The 8,343-nt window shown below is 26.8% G+C and overlaps 1 protein-coding gene across 2 annotated transcripts in view; it reads right to left on the bottom strand.

Annotated features, from left to right (window-relative positions):
- Positions 1-8,343, bottom strand: part of LOC127277989 (host cell factor 2-like) — a 50,009-nt gene extending 41,666 nt beyond the window's left edge. The window contains exons 1-2 of one of the 2 annotated variants that reach the window (XM_051299464.1): positions 8,311-8,343; positions 5,502-5,711 (exon numbers count right to left, since the gene is read on the bottom strand). The gene's annotated coding sequence lies outside the window, so the exon portion shown is untranslated. The remainder of the gene's footprint in view (positions 1-5,501; positions 5,712-8,310) is intronic. The other variant, XM_051299465.1, reaches the window with a different exon arrangement.

An 8,343-nucleotide genomic window follows, 5' to 3' on the forward strand; every position in this document is an offset into this window, starting at 1 on the left:
GTTCTTAGTTTGGCCAATACTTAAGCAAAGAGTGGTATGCACTTCAACTTCATGAACCCCATTTTCGATGAACATATAGGTATATACAGCCCACTGCCTATAAGTAAACATGGTGGTATTCCTCATTAGGTTGGTTCATTCCCCTGGGGTATTACATCAATGGGTACACTCAATGGATTGCTTCCACACATATATATATATATATATATATATATGTTATATACTTAAAGTAGCCGCATGCACGTACACCAAAATACACCCCATCTTTATGGAAATCACTCTTGCCTAAAATTTCTATACCTCTATACTTGTGCGCGGCTTACAAGACAAATATTGCCACTGCATTATTTAGCAGTCGATTGCAAGGATATTTATTTAAAAGAAGAGAAAATTTCAATTTACAATATCTATATGACAATATAACAATTTTGAAACTCTTCTATTTACAATTAATTTAAAAGTATCAAATGGGCTAAATTTGTCCTTTTTTAAATAGGGCTATGGTTAGGGTCTCCCTAGTTTTCCCTCACTGAAAAAAGCTGTTGATATGATTTTTGTTTCATTTGTAAAAAAAAAATTATATTAAGAGGTAACATCATCCAGAGCACCTAAAAAATAGTCTATTTCAATAATTTATTTTAAACAAACGATACAGAAAAAATAAAAAAATATCCTACGTGGAATAGTGTTCTCAAGCTGTAGTCTAAATTTCAAGTAAATCCATTAAAAACTGTGGGAGTAATCCTTATCCGACCATTTTGAAAAATTTAGTTTCGAGAAAAACAAGTTTAAAGTTTGCATTCATAAAAACATAAGTTAAAACTTTAAAAAGTTGAGCTACGCTCACGAAAATTACTATACCAGGGTGGTTTACGGGGGCGCTGATTACGAATCTGATGTCAGTTTTTAAAAATTCAAAATGGCGGATCCAATATGGCGGACGACAAAATTAAAAATTTAACAGATTTACATGAAACATGTTGCTAGGGGGTTTTCGGGGTCGCTGATTACGAACATGATGTTAGTTTTTCATTTTTTCTTTAAAATTCAAAATGGCAGATCTAATATGACGGAAATTTTGTTAAAAATGAGCAGTTTTGCTTGAAACTTGTTGCTCGGGGGTTTTTTGGTGTTGCTCATTACAAATATGACGTCAGATTTTGAAAATTTGAAAAGGCGAATGTTGCGAACGTTTTAGGCAAAAAAAAATTCTTGTACTATATAATCATCACTACACCTTTTTAGAAATGTTTCTACAACTATAATATCTATTTTAATCAGAAAACCCTCTAGCAACAAGTTTCATATAAATCCGTAAAATTTTTTATTTTCTCGTCCACCATTTTGAATTTTAAAATTATTGCAAATCTCAAATCAGGTTCGTAATAAGCCACCCCAAAAAATCCTCTGGCTACAAGTTTTATTTATATAAAACCGACATTATAGAAAAATCGTCATTTATTGAAAATAAAAATAATCTCACATAATAGATTAATTTAAAGGAAAACTGACAAGGTCCTAATAAGTTTTTCTCTAAGTATAGGGCATCAAAGGTTTCAAATTGATATAAAAATGTTGATCAATTTGATACTTTTAGTATCAATAACTTGATACCAAAAACACCGCGATCTATAATTTTAAGTTAACTCTGTGTTATTATATAAACTTCATGGAAAATAATGAAATTTCTCTATTAGTCCTATAATTACAATTTACTATGCGACTAGTTAATTATCAGTTCTAAAAACTTTACATGAGGAAACTAAATAATGTTATAGTAGAATTTGAAAGTTTGCTGTGGTCACTATAATTATACAACTATATTAGAATGTCAATAGTTCAAAAAGAAAAATTATTCTCATTGACTACCCAGTGTGCACGGTCTAGAACTGTTCTATAAAAAAACAGGTAACATTGTTCTAGAACAGTTGTTATCATTTTGTTATAGAACAATTCTAGAACTGTGTTATAGATTTGTTATGTAACATTTGTTCTGTATCTGTTCTGTAATGCAATGTTCTAGAACATTAGTTCTAGATTTGTTCTAGAATTGTGCCATAGCATGGTTCCTGCTTTGTTATAGAGCAGTTCCATTGCGAATGTTCTAGAAGTGTTTTATAAATAAAAGTAACATTTTTTAAGAATAATTGTTTTCTGGTATGTAAAAAATGTGTGCCTATAAGAAGTAAAGATAAATAAAGAAGATAGTGAAATTCATAGGAACAAATATTTATTGAATATAAAAGTTTTACTATGTTTTACATTTGAACATAATACAATAATGAGGCTTGATGAGCTAACTCTATTAACGCTAAAGATAATTATTATTAATAATAATACTGTTAAAACAAATACTGTTAAAATCGTACAAAAAATTTTACGAAAAAATTATTTTAAATAAGTCATAATATATATATATATATATATACACACTGAGAAAAATAATTTCGTAATAATAAGAAAATAATTTAGTTGAGCTTTTTTAGTTGGCGTTACTAAAATATGGTTGTCACAACAGAATAGAAAGTGGCAATAAATCGGGAAGTTTAGTTGGCTCTACCAAAAAATATATTTGAAGCTTTCATGTTTACGAACTAAATAGTTTGGTTCCCAGTACTAAATAGCTGACATGCTGTATTGCGCACGCGCTCTTCTCGTAAATATGGCGTCGCTTCCCATTCACGGGATGTCAACATTAACCATATGTCGTTCGCGTCGTGAAGTTTCAGTGTTGAAGTTTTTATGTTTTTCAGACATTTTAAAAAAAAAAAGTTTGTGTAGTGAAAATAAATAAATAAAACTTGTTACAAGAACGAAAGTTTTTTTCCAGCTTTTATACATTGTGAAAATGATTTAATCTCAAATTGTTAGTAGGATTCGTAGAGTAGTGGTCAGCGTTGTCGACTAGCGTTGCGTAGTCTGAGGGTTCGAGCCCCAGCAGTGTTAGGTTTTTTCCGCGATAGAAATTAATTTAAGTAGGCATTAGGTAGGTTATATAAAGAGAAAAGGGTGAAACAAAAAAATAAGTTGGTTGAGAAAACAAAAAAAAAAATTTCATTTAACTAAATTTTTTGTTTGCTTAAAAACAATAAGTTAGTTGTGCAAAACAAAAAATTTGGTAGACCGAACAAAATGATTCAACGAAAAAATTTAGTAGCCCGAACCAAACGGATTAGTTGCACATATATCAAATAAAAAATTTGGTAGAGAGAACCAAACTTTGGTAGATGATACTAAACATTTTTCTCAGTGTATATATATATATATATATATTTCAAATTTATATTTAAATTTATTATTTGTAAAAAATCAAAAATAATTTTTAATGTGTGTTAGAACTGATTTTTGTGGATTAACAGTGAATAAATGTCGACTTTTATGTAAATGTATAACAAATGTTTTTCTTATTTTATTCAAGCAAAAAGATCATATTAAAAAAATTTTGTTATGTAATTATTATGGATTTGTTCTAGAACACTGTTCTAGAACTGTTACAGATTCTGTTCTAGAACTGTTGCTTCAGAGGGACGACATTTTTAGTAACCAGTTTGTAACAAGTTCTAGAACCTGTTCTTTTTTGTTCTACAACTGTTACAGAATTGTTCTGTATCCTTGCACACTGGGTATCAAAGTAAAATAATTCAAATTGTTAACTTTTTTAAATGAAATTAATTATTAATTATATAATTAATCTTTATTCAATAATAAATATTCTAAGCCGTTATTATAAACAATTATAGAATATATATTTTACTGAATTTTCCTCTCGAAATTGTTATACCATTATTCAAATATTTGAACTCTATTTAAAAACGAAAAATAAAAAAAAAAATTTGATCTTGTTTCGTTTTTTTATATTAGACCAATATATTTAGAGTTCAAGTACAAGGGTAAAGCAATAAAATTCGTATGTTTTATTGCCAAGAAGTGAAAGTAACGTTTATTGATAATTTTCCTTTTGAACGTCAAGAACTTTTTATTTTATATATTATTCTTTCGTCTTGGATATTTTTATCGTAAAAATAAAATTACCCACCTCAAAAAATCCCTATATATACAAATTTTTTTATATTAAAATCTAATTTTTTTAATTTTGTATTCGCCATATATTGGATCCGACATTTTCAATTGTTAAACACTGACTTTATATGTACATTGAGAAAATTATTTAGTCCGAACAAACAAAATCTGTTTAGCCAAACTAATAATTTTGTTAGTGTATAACTCCCACAGCACCGAAACTTTCCTAAATATTTCCTAAAGATTTATTTAAAAATGTTCAGAATATTTAATTGCAAAGTTTAGTGAAAATTGTGTAAAGATTTAAATATCCCACTTAAATAAATGTTCAGGAAAGTTTCACACTAAACATTTATTCAAGTGGGACATTTAAATCTTTACACAATTTTCACTAAACTTTGCAATTAAATATTCCAAACATTTCAAATAAATCTTTAGGAAATCTTTAGAAAAGTTTCGGTGTGATGTGGAGGAAGCAACCAAACTGTTTGATTGAGTAAACAAAGTTATTTTGTTGCAATATTTTTTAAAATGTTTTCATATCAATTATTTTATAAATTGAGAAAATATTTACTTTTAATAAACGTATATTTGTATACACGTAGTGTAGAGTAAATTTAGTTTTGAAAGATAATTCAAATAATAACAGAACTATGTACGCTTCAAAAGAATAAAATATCACTTATTGTTTCGAGGTTATGTTTCATCTTCCATTTCAATTAGATGCGCATGCGTGAGAATGTTAAGAACCAAATATCACGCAAAGCTTCCAGCAACCTTGCCACTCAATATTGCCAACCTTGCACGGCAAACTTGCAGCAAGCATCAAATGTCCCACCTGACTCAAGCTTGCATGGTAAGCTTACCTGAAGATTGCAGTGTAAGGTTACTGCAAGATTGCACAATAAGATTATCAGTAAGCTTGCACGGTAAAGCAAGGTTGGTGCAAGGTTGGCAATATTGCGCGACAAGCTTGCTGCAAGGTTACTGCAAGCTTACGTGCTATCTGATGTATAACAAAATAATTCTCTTCACATAAACAACCTGTTTTGTTGCGCCAACCAAATCATTTTATATAATATCAAACATAATATTGTTTTTACAACTAAAAATGCTCAATTGAACGATTTTGTTGCAAACACAAAATCTTTTTTTCCCGGTGTATATAAATGAAAAAAAAATTGTTTCTTAATTTTTTTAAATACGTTGAAAAAAAAATGAATAATTCGCCCTTGTATTTGTGTTAATAATAATAAAATGAAGTTTATAGCATATAATATATGCTCTAATATATGTAAACTGATAATAAAATCAGGTATATGTATGTACAGCACTTATAGTATAGCCCAGTGCTTTGAAAGACATTCCACCTATTGATTGTCGGTCTCGTCTAAGGTCTCATCGAATAAAGATAAGATACAGCAAAGCAAAAATCGTGCTAATGTTGATGTTGTTGATATACTAATGTTTAATTGGCTTACCTTAGCTCGGTAAACCCTCTATCTTGTTAGTTAGCTGCAGCTCGTGACCCACATGCAAACGACGATTAATAGCACCGGATTTACTTGATGTGCAACAATCCATTCAAAATTCTTCTGTCTCTAAAGAAAACTTTCAATCCTTTTCTTTTCACTTTGCACAATGATCTTGATTCACCACTTTTATAAGTATATTCAATTCTTTACTCTCCTCTCAATTCATATATATATATATATATATATGCTTTCTAATATAAATTATACATTATATTTCATATTGTTAATGATAATACTTAATGCATTGATCTAAACAATTTTTCAATTTAAAAACAGAATTCTTCTATTTGTCTTATTGATAAATATTTGATAGTTATTAAGTGCAACCGTTATTTTTGATTTTTCCACAAAAGTTTTGATTAATTCGTCAATAAAATTTTTGTTGACACAACTAAAATTGAAAAAAAGTTTTAATATTTTTCTTGTAACTTTTTTTATAGTTGAGACAACAAAACATTGAGTGTAACAAAATCTAAACTAAAAGAATCAAAAAAGTTTATCTTCATAAATAATAACAGCCATACTTTTATATATGTCGTATACACCGAAAAAAAAATATTCTGATTGAAGTATACTTTTTCTAAAAAATATTTTCTAACTTTTATTTGATTCTAAAGTTTTTTTTCTTTTTCCTCTAACAAAGTTCAAATTCTAAAAATTTTTTTCTAATAAATTTGAATTCCCACCGATGATTATTATAAATTTCTAAAAAAAAAAGTTCAATTTGAAATTATATGAAATCGTTTTTTGTCATTCACAAGCAACTTCAGAGAAGTCTTATCAATTGTTTTTGTATCCAAATCAAAATCAGTCAAAATTATCCATAGTTAATAAAATCGAACATTTAATTGTAAAATTTTAAATTGTAATAAATATATATAAAAAATAAAATGGTTGTGAAACTAATAAAAAATCTAATTTATTAGAAAAATATTTTTTACTGAATTTAAGTATAAAATATAGAAGTAATTTCCCTAATAAAACCGATCATTATGAAAATTTATTTCGTGATCAACAAATATAGAAATAATGATTCCTAAATGATTGATACTATTAGGGACGTAGTATTCCCTTAATTTTAACTTCTATTATATTCATTACATATACAATAAACATAATGTATAATTTTATATTCCACTATTATACCATATTATACATATATTTTAATATTTGTATTATTCTATACAATATTGCACAGTTGCAGATAATAATTATTAAAATATTTAGTAATTATGAGGTAAAAAATTTTTTTTTAAATTATTTTTTAAAACTGCACTGCAATTAAAAAATATCACTTTTCTCACATACACCATGCGATGCCGATCAGAAACTTGAAATAAAGAGAGAAAAAAAGAATGAAAACAGGAAAGATGGGTTAAATAGTTTTTGAGATGGTAAATGACGTACCTATGAAATGAATATACGTCAGTGTTTACAGTCGGTGCTTGTGAATGAAAAGCAAAATCTCGAGTCTTAAGGAAACTTGGAATGATGGTTTTGTGGTTAGAGGAATTTTATATGAAGCTGCTTCTTCTTCTTCTTCTTCTTCTTCTGCTCCACATACAATAAACAAAAACAGTTCTTGCCTATTAAAAATTCTTATGCGAATTCATTCCTTCTGTATAGTTTCTTTCATATATATATGCACTGAACAACCACTGTATATAGCATCATTTTTATCATGTTCGTCATTACATTCCATTTCATCATCTAGAACCCTTGCTTTTCACATTTAGGTGTGACAATTATTCGAAAAAACTTTCTGACAATTGTTATATTATATTATATTATATTATAATATATATTATATTATATTATATTATATTACTTGTTATTTTGTTGTTATTTATCAATAATAACAATTTAAATACAAAAAGCTTCATTTAATAATCATGAAAATAAATTTTGTCCCAACTACCGCACAATTTTTTCATTCACTGAATAAATAAATAAATTATCACAGTTCTCTTTTTATTTAATAAGCAAATTTATCACCTGTCGAAACTATTCACTTTATAAATCAAATTTATAGCCGACAACACTTTTCTCTTAGTAAGCAAATTTTGTCTCACACAACATTTTTTTATGCATTTGTTAAATTATATCGAAATTTACAATACCTTTTTTTTATTTCGTTAATGTTTAATAAAAATAAATAATATAATAATAAAAATAATATTATAAACAATAAACTTTTCTTTAAACACTTAATATTTATTTCTCACCAATCTGTTAAGTTATTTACTGTTTTACATTATTAATATTATTTTTATTATTATTATTATTATTATTATTATTATTATTATTATTATTATTAGAAAAAAACTTAGTTTATTTATAAACTACCATCACTGATTAAAAATGTCTTTTAAAAAAATAACTCCCGCCTAAAAAAGTGAAATAATAAAATTATTAAAAAAAAAAAGAATTGTTATCACAAAGCAATTTTATCACTGACTTTTTTACATCTGAATCACAGCTTCATTTTTCGATGGAGCTATAAGGAGATGAAATAATGGATTGACGGTGTATTGTATGAAAGAAATATTTATATATATATATATATATATATATACTTTTTTTTTGTTGATAATATTTAGATGAATGATGATATTTAAGACATAAATTTTTTGTACTTCATATTGCTTATAAAATTATATATGAGAATGAAAATACATTGAAACAATTAACGAGTCATTGTTGATAAAGGAGCGCACGACAATAGATGAATGTATATTGAATTCGAGAGAGAAACCTGCGTTATAGATACGAGAGACTTATGTGTCCG

Source organism: Leptopilina boulardi, unplaced genomic scaffold (genome assembly GCF_019393585.1).
Source record: "Leptopilina boulardi isolate dan_hultmark-lab unplaced genomic scaffold, ZJU_Lbou_2.1 LbouV2_193, whole genome shotgun sequence".
Lineage (NCBI taxonomy): Eukaryota > Metazoa > Arthropoda > Insecta > Hymenoptera > Figitidae > Leptopilina > Leptopilina boulardi.